We start from the raw sequence: 12211 nt of genomic DNA, 5'->3' as shown, positions 1-12211 counted from the left end.
ACTTCTGTACTGCAGCGAGTCATGGACTCTCCGCTCACAACAGGAGAGGAAACTGAGCGCTTTCCACATGCGCTGCCTCCGACGCATCCTCGGCATCACCTGGCAGGACAAAGTTCCAAACAACACAGTCCTGGAACGTGCTGGAATCCCTAGCATGTATTCACTGCTGAAACAGAGACGCCTGCGTTGGCTTGGTCATGTTGTGAGAATGGATGATGGCCGGATCCCAAAGGATCTCCTCTATGGAGAACTCGTGCAAGGAAAGCGCCCTACAGGTAGACCACAGCTGCGATACAAGGACATCTGCAAGAGGGATCTGAAGGCCTTAGGGATGGACCTCAACAAGTGGGAAACCCTGGCCTCTGAGCGGCCCGCTTGGAGGCAGGCTGTGCAGCATGGCCTTTCCCAGTTTGAAGAGACACTTGGCCAACAGTCTGAGGCTAAGAGGCAAAGAAGGAAGGCCCATAGCCAGGGAGACAGACCAGGGACAGACTGCACTTGCTCCCGGTGTGGAAGGGATTGTCACTCCCGGATTGGCCTTTTCAGCCACACTAGACGCTGTGCCAGAACCACCTTTCAGAGCGCGATACCATAGTCTTTCGAGACTGAAGGTTGCCAATACATACAATACATATTGTGCTCGACACTCATATAGATCTTGACCTATGAAAAGCATTGTTTCTGCTGGTTAAACATCATGGCAAGTTTTGAGTCTCTCTCTCTCTGATTTGTTTGGGAAGAGAGGCTGCTCTTTAAAGCCAAGAACAGCAAGAGGGTAAGCTGTAGTGAAGGAGGACTCCACAAAGAGCCTGTCTAGGGTGCTGCCTCACCTCCTCTGAGGACTCAAAACTCATATCAAGAACCACGAACTTTTTGCAACTGTACATTCAAAAACCCATGTGGAAGACTACAAAATCATGGAGTAAGAGGCAAAAATGTTGGAAAGAGGCATTTGGATATTCTGTGGCACAAAGCAGATAAGGAAAGCCATGTGATTTTTGCATCCAAGCATGCACTTATTGCACAGGAAGTGCCCATTTCCATGTGGAATTTTGCATGTTTGGTCTGGGTCTGTGTCTGAGTTTGCTCTCTCTCTCTCTCTCTCTCTCTCTCACACACACACACACACACACACACACACACACAGGAAGCTAGCTGAGAGCCTACCATCGTGATTAATTGCTTTGGCAAAACTCATAGACAACCCTTAGGCTATTTAATTACTGTCTCCACTTGTACTTCAGACTAGGAAAGTTCATTCTATGGTAAGGCCACACCTGGAGTATTGTGTCCAGTTCTGGTCTCCGCATCTCAAAAAAGACATAGTGGAAATGGAAAAGGTGCAAAAGAGAGCGACTAAGATGATTACGGGGCTGGGGCACCTTCCTTACGAGGAAAGGCTACGGCGTTTGGGCCTCTTCAGCCTAGAAAAGAGACGCTTGAGGGGGGACATGATTGAGACATACAAAATTATGCAGGGAATGGACAGAGTAGATAGAGAGATGCTCTTTACACTCTCACATAATACCAGAACCAGGGGACATCCACTAAAATTGAGTGTTGGGCGGGTTAGGACAGACAAAAGAAAATATTTCTTTACTCAGCGTGTGGTCGGTCTGTGGAACTCCTTGCCACAGGATGTGGTGCTGGCGTCTAGCCTAGACGCCTTTAAAAGGGGATTGGACAAGTTTCTGGAGGAAAAATCCATTATGGGGTACAAGCCATGATGTGTATGCGCAACCTCCTGATTTTAGAAATGGGTTATGCCAGATGCAGGGGAGGGCACCAGGATGAGGTCTCTTGTTATCTGGTGTGCTCCCTGGGGCATTTGGTGGGCCGCTGTGAGATACAGGAAGCTGGACTGGATGGGCCTATGGCCTGATCCAGTGGGGCTGTTCTTATGTTCTTATATTCTGCTTGTTTTATGTTTAAATGAAACTCAACCCTGCAGCATCCACAGCAGTGTTTCACAAACTGTGGGTCAAGACCCACCAGGTGGGTCACAAACCAATTTCAGGTGGGTCCCCATTCATTTCAATATTTTATTTTTAATATATTAGACTTGATGCTACCAAGGTATGTGACTGCATTTGGGGAAATGTTACAGATCTGTACTTTTAACAAGCTAATATGTATATTCTTTTAACAATGATAGTAAAAAGGACTTACTCCTGGGTAAGTGTGAGTAGGATTGCAGCCTGAGATTGTTAAAAATTTTCCTGCTTGGTGATGTCACTTCCGATCATGACCACTTCCAGTGGATCCTGACAGATTCTCATTCTAAAAAGCGAGTCCTGGTGCTAAATATGTGAGAACCACTGATCTACAACATAAGACTTTATGTATTAGCATCCTACACAAGACTCCATGATGCTAATCTATAATATGTATAGATTCTTTACATTTCCACAAAGGAATGTCTGGATTATCACATAGTGTGTAGCTGCAAGAAAGATTCACATGCAATTCTTGGATACTTTCTTCAGCACCACTTGACTACAGGTGATCTGGATGCTGTAGCCACTGCACTTTGAGCTGCTGGAACAAAACTACTTAGTCCCTGAAAGGTTCAAAGACACTGTGAAACTTCACAAAGAAAAACCAAACCTTTTCTGTTTCCCACAAGATTCTGGCCTGGCTGAGAAGTAGCAAGCATGGGCTAAATTGTGTGTCTGCCTCTTTGGCAGCTCAGAACAAGATTTCCCAATCAGGTCGAACTGTGAACAAATTTTTAAGGATAGGGCTGACTGAGATTCAAACTACCCTTGTGCAATGGGTGACCCTTCCTTCTCAATAGAACTGTATTGGTAGTTTTTGTAAGCCCTGGAATCTACCTGAATCCATCCTAATCATACTTTTAAATCAGAATATGGTGAAACTGCAACCCAGACCAACAAGGCAAATGAAGATTCCCTATCTGGTTCTTGTGGTTAGATCTTTCGCACTGAAACAATCTGCAGAAACAGTCTTTTAGTGAAAAAGATAGGACTAACAGGCAGAGATTTTGACTTCTACAACTACTGGAAGGGTTGGCAACACAAGAGTCACCAAGGGAAAAAATATTGGAGTCATTTCTATTGTGTCCCATCTGTCAGTGGCTCTGTGAGCTTTCTTCCATTCAGGATCCGGATTCTCCGGCGCTTGGCTGGCATAGGGGCAGCTGCTCTATCCACATCTGGTTGGGTGACCCTGATGGGTGCCCTGACAGGAGGCTGACTCTGGCCTTTGTTCATCTCATCCACAAAAGATTCCACTCCCTCAAAACGTGTGGTCAGTTCTCCAAGCCGTTCCTTGAGGGCATTGAATTCTTTGTACAGGTCATCAAGGGCATCAGAAAGGGATTTGATTCTAGAGAGAGAAGAGGCAAGGAAGATGTAAAGAAGTATTTAGCAGCTGGCCTGCATGGTCAGACTTTCCATACTACACCCTATAATGTATAAGGGAGATAAATTCTGAAGAGGTTCAACACAGGTCAAAGCAATACATATCTTCCATATCTGACACTGCAGAGGGGAGTAGAGAGATAGAAATGTTAAAGCCATGCAAGTTTGTACACACTGAAAGGTAGGCATTGATAGATACAGAGCTCTTTTAATTGGCTGATTGTTTTAGAGTAGGCTTGGACAATTTGTAACCTACAGGGCTGAACACAGTCCACCAGGTATGTGCTATGGCCTGTCAGGTGCATGTGTTCTCTCTCTCTCTCTCTCTCTCTCTCTCTCTCACACACACACACACACACACACACACCACTTGAAGTCCCAGGCAGAAAGCAATCTCAGATTTAATCAAACTACTGGTAGGCTGCCATACATGGGTGGTGATTTAGAGCAGGTTTACAAGCCCACTCCCCATTAGCTCACCTTCCATAGTCTGGTAATACAGTTTGGTGATCATAAAGGAGGAGATTCTTGAATTGAGTCATGATGGCAAATTTCCAGTTGTCCAGGACAACAGTGAGATTGGCGCATCCCTTCATGTTGACCTTTTCAGCTAGAAGAGCAGCAAACTGAATGACTGTGGGATATCCAAGGAGTAACAACCAAACACCCTTCCCCCAAACTACACAATTGCAACTTTATTTCCTGACTCAGAGCAAGGAATTTTCCTAACATTTACATTGGATAAGAACAGTAATTTGGCAGACTAAATGGAAACAAACAAAAAAAAAAGAGTATGAAAATCAGCCTAAAATTAAAATGTGTTTATAAACTATATTTTTTAAAAATTGCAGCCTACCCTTTTCACATGGATTCAGGATAAGTTTAAGTTTAAAAGTAGTATGTTAAAAACTGTAGACACTGAGAAAATTGAAGTCTCATTAATACCAGTGGTCTAGAAAATAAAATTACATTTAGCACAGAAGAAAAACTGTCCTATCCTCACAGTATTCTTTTATGCTGAATTCAAATACGGCATGTTACTAGTTTTTCTCTATAGGTGACACACAGGGTTAAATTTACAATTGAAAAGTTCTAAATGTATGTACATTTCTAACACTATTCATACTACCTAAAATGTGACAGTTTATTATTTTCTTCTGTATTCAGAATTGTTGGAATAAGGGTCCAACAATAGTCAGCAAGCATTCTAGAATTCAATTTTCCTGATAGCTCTTTTCCAGGATCAAGCTGTCTTAATGAAATTGCTCAACACGTTAGTCACTGACAGCACCAAGATTCTTCAGGAAGAAATTCAAGTGAGAATCCAAGAAATGGATTTTATGTGACATAGTACATCCCACACCTTTGAATGAATGTAAGAGTTCAGCCACAATGACATGGCAGTTCTGAGCTTTAAAATAAATCATTTTCTTGCAAATAAAACTGTTTAAACGCATTCTGGTGTTTACAGTTTTTTAAAAAATCACACTTTAGTGCAGCTGTGTAGCTAGGTGTGTGGTCCCAGGGCACACTTTCCAGGGCTGCCCCCGCCCCCTCCAAACACAACTGGGGCTGTGCTCCGGTTATGTCCATAGAGGGCTGCCCCAGGCCTTGGGAGGCCTTAGAAGGCCACTTTGGTTTTTGGAGGGAAAACAGGAAGTGATGTTTTAAGGCCTTAGAAGTCCTATTGAGGGTTTGGCTGGGGGGGGGGAGCACACCGCCTGTCTGGGCCTCAGATCACCCTCCAGACATGACCCGTGCACAGCTCTGGTCATGTTTTGAGGGGAGGTGGGGGTAGCAAGTGAGGGGGCAAGACACCAGTGGCCTGTGAGGGGGCAAGAAAAGTGCTGCCCAGTGCCCTGTGGACCCCCCCCCCCCAGCTAAACTTCTACTTTAGTGTCTTGCTGAAGTAGATTCCTGTCTCTTAGCCTGGACCTCAAAATTTCAACCTGTGTTTTGGACAAATCCTAAACAAGGTCATTTAACCCCCCTTGAGGGAACAGATATGGCTCAAAAGAAGAGGTACTTGTTGCTTCACAATGTTGAACTAGGAAAACTATGCAGCTAGCCAAGTCTTTATCTTCTACAGTTACATTTATTGGAGGCTATAGTTGGTACAGGTAAGTCCTCACTGTGAGGACGGACCAGATAGCATATGGCAAATTTACGTAGATCACTGGGTGTTTGGATTTACTTGCTATTCCTTTTATATTGGTTTAACATAACAAACATGATGTTTGGGTTCCCTCCAAACCATGGGAACATATGCCGTTTACCCATTTTGTCAGATGCTTCACATAAGTCAAACAGGAGATACGAGGGGTCCAATTCTTATCTTGGTCACAGAAAAACTGCAGGTGATAGAAAAAAATTCAGATTGCATATTTGAATTCAGCATGAAAAGTTATGTCAGAAACATCTTCGGTGTTCTAAGTGCCAAAAATCATGTTGACCAGTGTAATTAAGGTGGTGTGATATTTTCCCCCAATATTGTGCTTTTCAGCATGAAAGTGAGGAATGTGCTTTACAACAAACATTTATTTTTTCCCTTCCTAAAATAAGATGCCTGAACTCCTGAAACTATATTCTAGAGAAGTCTTGGCAACAGGCCATCTAGATGGAAATAGATTTATGGGTAGTTTCAGAAGGTTAAGTCTCTGAAAGGTGGGAGATTTGCAAGTCAGGTTTGATTACCCTCTCTCAGAGTTGTTAAGGGAATGTGATTGTTATCTGGGAGGGGGATGGTGCATTACCTTCAGATCTGTAGTCCCATTCAGAGGTTGTCTGCTGCCGCTTGGGTTTGGCAGTAAAGCTGAGTGCCACAAAAAGCAATAGGGACAGGAAGTGCTTCATGCTGTCTTTGTGAAGTGATGACAGAAGACAAGTTAAAAGAATGGCTTCCCTCCCACCACATTCAGCAACCTAGTTCAAAAAGCAGTCTCTTCTCTTTCCCCATCCCTTGACAGCTCCACATGGACATCCTCCAGCTGGGATGGTCACAAGCCCTCCAGTATCAAGTGGAACAGGAACAGAGGCCTCTCTGGCTCCACAACCATAGCAACATGTGTCCACTCATAGGTCAATGTCCTGCAGGGTCTTTGTGAATCAGACATGACTGGGAATGTGGCTTGAACTGGAGGTGTTGCAATCTGGACCCCAGGTGGTGTTATTTCCTCCCCCTCCCTCGTCAAGACATGTCACCAATGCCAACCCACAAGAATGACATTTGGCTTTTCAATATGGTGAGTCTGAAGGGGGTGGGTTGGGAAAAAGAGAAAGCTGCACACCAGAGCAGTCCGCTCCACATTTGCCAAGCCCTCGTTGTGCAAGCAAAGCTGCCTGTTGAGAAGGGCTGCCTACAGATGTGGGACATACCAATCCCATTCTCCACATCTATAAAAGCTACTATAGATCAAAAGCAGAGTGCCCAGATCAGCAACTGGACTATGCAGGGAGTGTCGTTGGGGTGGTTGAAGTCAAGATGAACTTCCATGGTTGGTCTTATTAAGGCTGCAGCCTTATCTCCAGTTGTGGATTCCTCCTTGAAAGAGGTTTTATCCTTTATTCTGGTTACACCCAGTATCAAAACAGCATTTGACCCATTCCCGCTGCTCTTCTGGCATCAGAAACACCCTACTATCATAATGCATGAAATATTTGTCCTTAAAAAAAAAATTAGCTGACACATAACTGACTTGATACTTGATTCTACTTAAAGCTGTCCACACTGTTTTTGTTCATTATTTTATGCTGCTCCCCCAAGAGATGAAGAACAGCCAATACAGCAGCTCCCTCTGAGCTTGACCTGGGCACTATGTTCTCTTCCCTGACTCCAACCTCTTGCTCCTCTATCAGTTCTCTCTCTTCAAAAGATCAGAACAACAGGATCAAAAACAATCCCAGAGATACTGCAAGAACCCAGTGGTCCTGGTAATGCACAAGTTAGGCATTGTCTCCCCCCAAAAAGAGGTCTGGATTTCACAGTAGTACCCCACAAAACACTCTGGAGAAAGAGCAAGTTCCCTCAAAGCTGCCCTAGAGTTATCAACGCTCAGAATGACGTTTATGGTAAAGAAAGAGGCTTAAGAAAAACCTCCAACACTTTCCCTACCTGTTGAGTGGAGATCCAGGAATAGCAAGGTACAGCAGTGGCTCTTTTCAAGTCTCCGCTTTTCTCCTCTCTCTGGCAAGGTCCTGCCTCTCTTCTTTGCCTTATAACATGCCGCCCTGGCGTTTGGCCAAGTCACACAGCAGCCTTCTAATTGCAAACAGATCCTTTTGGCCTAAGGAGATGCCTCCCAGCTGCGGCTTTTTGCCCTTAAATAATAAATTTTAAAAAAGCAGCCAGATGCCAGTGGAACATCTCCCAAAGAATGCAAAAGTATAATTCAGGACTTGGGTATTGGTAGAACAAGGGCAAATAGGCTCAGTTCTGCTCAGTTCAGCTGCTTTCGGCCAACGCACTCTGGAGAAAGCTTTGCAGTCCAATCCAGCTGCAGAACTACAGTCTGGAATCCAGGATCATTGTTTATGCCAAAGGCTAGGAAAACAAACTATCCTTTCCCCAGAACTTGCCTTCCTTTAGAACAGAGGGGAGAGTTTGATCAATCCAAGCTCCCTCTCCTTCACTCTGGCTAGAGGAAAGCAGTATCAAGGGGCCAGACTGCCTTCTTGAGATAAGGAGCCCCTTTCTCCCTTCCCTTGGCAGCAAATGTGCTTCAAAACACTTTTTCAAGTGATAGGTGCCTGTGCAGTGTGCTCAATACAGCAAACCATATGGGGGAATATGCCAGTCCTCGTTAGTCCAAATAGCAAGAACAATGCTGGTGGTACAACCCAATGGAAAGAAAATGGTACCAGGGTCAATACTAACTGGTACCTCTTTCCTGCAGTACCTTTTCTCCAGAGCCAGGTTAGCTGAAAGAAAGTTGGATATGTCCAAAGGCATGTAAAAGGATTTCATCCCAGACTAGACCCTCCACAGTCGCTCAAATGACAGACTCTGGCAGCAATCCAATGGCTGCTGTGTCTACTGTAGCCATGCCAAGGATCTCAAGCACAGAGACCAACCCTCCAATAACAGGCAATCAGCAAGAAGAATATGTAGGCTTAGGTTTGAAGCGGTATAGGTTGGTTTATGCCTTGGTGAATCTTCAAAGAAATGGGGGAAGGGATAGTAGCTTAGACTGTGAACTGCTGAATGAAGAGTACAATATCTTCCAATATGTGGGTTTTCCATTATACTGACCTCAAATTTTGCCCTACTCTGAAGTTAATTCTTTCCTAGATGTTTCAGACCTCAGCTGCCATCCTGCATGTTGGCGTTTATTATGGGCAAAAATTAAATCTGCTCCTTCCACAATTTCCTGATCAGCCAAGTGACAGTTCCATACTGCAAGGTGTGCCAAACTTCTCTGGGTGTACATTAGTTATAGGACCTGGATGGCATGTAAGTCCCTTTCCCTTCTACCAGTATTGGTAGAACATAAGACAACATCTCACAATTTTTTCTAGCTTTTCTGAAAACTAACTAGGACAGAAACAGTGTCCAGTTACCTGCTTGGCAAGATTTTACTGCAAGATACACCTGAAGCACAGATTTCCTTTACAGCTTCACAAGGCAGGCAATTCTCAAATGCCAGAGAGCCAGGTTTCCAAGGGTGTTGAAGTGCCATGGAAATCCTGAAGATGATTGTTTGCTAAGTTATTTTAGTTTCACCTTATTAGGGTTTCAAATCCATAATATTTCAAAGGGACTTCAATCTCGCATTCCACTACTAATACAACTTTACAGCATTCTCTTGACAATCCCCACCCCATAATTCTCACACAAATTAGATTTGTGACTGGCAGGACTTGAACCTGGGGACAGGGACCTCACTCATTGGCATGTACATAAGAACAGCCCCACTGGATCAGGTTATAGGCCCATTTAGTACAGCTTCCTGTATCTCACAGCGGCCCACCAAATGCCCCAGGGAGCACACCAGATAACAAGAGACCTCATTCTGGTGCCCTCCCCTGCATCTGGCATTCTGACATAGCCCATTTCTAAGATCAGGAGGTTGTGCATACACATCATGGCTTGTACCCCATAATGGATTTTTCCTCCAGAAACTTGTCCAATCCCCTTTTAAAGGCGTCTAGGCTAGACGCCAGCACCACATCCTGTGGCAAGGAGTTCCACAGACCGACCACACGCTGAGTAAAGAAATATTTTCTTTTGTCTGTCCTAACCCGCCCAACACTCAATTTTAGTGGATGTCCCCTGGTTCTGGTATTATGTGAGAGTGTAAAGAGCATCTCTCTATCCACTCTGTCCATCCCCTGCATAATTTTGTATGTCTCAATCATGTCCTCCCTCAGGTGCCTCTTTTCTAGACTGAAGAGGCCCAAACATTGTAGCCTTTCCTCATAAGGAAGGTGCCCCAGGCCAGTAATCATCTTAGCCACTCTCTTTTGCACCTTTTCCTTAATACTATGTCCTTTTTGAGATGCGGCGACCAGAACTGGACAGAATACTCCAGGTGTGGCCTTACCATAGATTTGTACAACGGCATTATAATACTAGCCGTTTTGTTCTCTATACCTTTCCTAGTGATCCCAAGCATAGAATTGGCCTTCTTCACTGCCGCCGCACATTGGGTCGACACTTTCATCGACCTGTCCACCACCACCCCAAGATCCTGATCTGTCACAGACAGCTCAGAACCCATTCGCCTATATGTGAAGTTTTGATTTTTTGCCCCAATGTGCATGCCTGGCATTTATTTCTTCATTATGCATGCATACTTTGAAGCACCACCAATCTGGCTCACAGGCACCTATGCTGTTAAGTCTTAATGATTCAACCTCATTGCTGTCTCATAGCCCCTGTTAGGTCCGGATATTCCACTCCATGTTCTACCCCTACAACACCTGCCCACTTTGCTTAACCTTGTTTGCCCAGACTGTGAGCACAGATTAGATATACTTCTGGTTAATTTCCTTCAAAGGATTCAAAGGTCAATTTCCTTCAAAGGACTTCCTCTGCAGACCACCACCCCCAGAAGCCACACTGGGACCAATTGCGGCACAGCAGATGTGGTGTTTGGCTTACAATAACAAGAACTGAATTGTCTGAAGAATATTTGCATGGTACTTGTCTGGAATAGGTATACAAAATATCATTTATGGATCAGATATTGTTTATAAAACCAATTTTAGTTCACTACCAACAAATCAGCATATACATGCAGCAGAATCATGTAGCAAAGTTTTTTTCGGACTGTACCATTTCAGGCCACCTTTGGAGATGTTGCACATTTGCATTCACTCCCATGAGAAGAAAGACCCTTAAAAGTAGAAAACTGGTTTCGCAGAAGGTTTGATTCTCTCTCTCGGCATACTGCAACTAGCATGACAGGAAGGTGGTTTTGTTTATAAATGAAGGCTTTAAAAACATGATCTTCAAAGATGCAGGCTGAAGAAGCACAGCCTAGGAAAATCTTTTCAACTTGATCCTGCAGGTGGTATAAACTGACTGCTGGAGTAAGCTAGAAAGGATTATTCTTATTGCTTCCATGCTACAAAGTAAACGTGAGGTATAGCATTTAACATTTTCTTTAGAAAGTTGTCTTGATCTCTTCCATAGTTCAGATTGTGACACTTGAAAAACGGGCCGTCAGGAGGGAGGGGATGAGAATCAAATAATTTTTTCTACCCATTCATTAGGCTCAGAACACAAAAGTTTATGCTGGAAGAAAAACATGCCTGGTTTACCCATTTCTGCCATCAGCATTATCCCATGATACAAGAAGAAGTAAAAAAGGAGATCAGAACCTGAAGATACTATGCAAGGCCCAAGTGGCTGGTAAAAGGTATATTGTTTACTATGTTGCTTGTGACCAGAGAAAGAAGTGGTTAAGAACAGGCAAACAAGTGCACAGCAGAAAATAAAAGAATTCCAACATTGTCAGGAGACCTAAAGTAATAAATTGCAAGCTTGTGAGCATTGCACAAACACAGGCCCTTTAACATACTTATATTTTACTTTGGTTTATAGTCATTGAAGCCAAGACAAAATTGCCTGGCTTGCCAAATGGCTTTAGAGGAGCCATTCTCAGCAGACATCATGCACCTGCTAGCCTTCTGCTAGAGCAGGGGTCTCCAAACTTTTTGGCCAGAGGGCCGCATGAAACATCTGGCGCAGTGCTGAGGACTGGGGAAAAATTTAAATATAAAATTTAAATAAATAAATTAGAGATGGAACTTAGATGAATGAATAAATGAATAAGTGGGCTCATTCACTCAGCCTCGCCGGCCCTCAGAACACCCTCCAGAAGTAATCAGAGCACAGCTCTGGTCATCTTCAGTTGAGTGGGCCAGAGGCTTTCAGGGGACAAGAGGCTGGTTGCAGGCTGGATAGAGACTTGCTGCGGGCCGCATCTGGTCCCCAGGCCAGGGTTTGGAGACCCCTGTGCTAGAGTGAGCTCTCAAGCAAGAATTCATCACTAGCCACTGCACATGCCTCTGGATGAAGTCAGTATTCCACACGTGGTAGATTTCTGAAGAGCTGCAGATGGGTTACAAAACCTTTACTAAGGACGACCAGATCATTCTCTAGGCAAAGCGTTATATTGCGTTGAAGGTGCTGCTGAAAATCTCAGCAGTTGTGCTCACCTCCTACTCCTGGCAAAGTACCTATACAGTAAGCAATTTGAGGGTTGGCATGGGCAGTACCTCTGGGGCTTGAAGTGGAAAGGTTGGATCAGGAGATTCTCACCAGGTACGGTGCTCTTAAAATACCAACTCTGCTAACCCATGAAATACACATTCTCCTCCTCCCC

The sequence above is a fragment of the Tiliqua scincoides genome, chromosome 2 (assembly GCF_035046505.1).
Source record: "Tiliqua scincoides isolate rTilSci1 chromosome 2, rTilSci1.hap2, whole genome shotgun sequence".
NCBI classification, from domain to species: domain Eukaryota; kingdom Metazoa; phylum Chordata; class Lepidosauria; order Squamata; family Scincidae; genus Tiliqua; species Tiliqua scincoides.
This window is presented reverse-complemented; position numbering follows the sequence as displayed.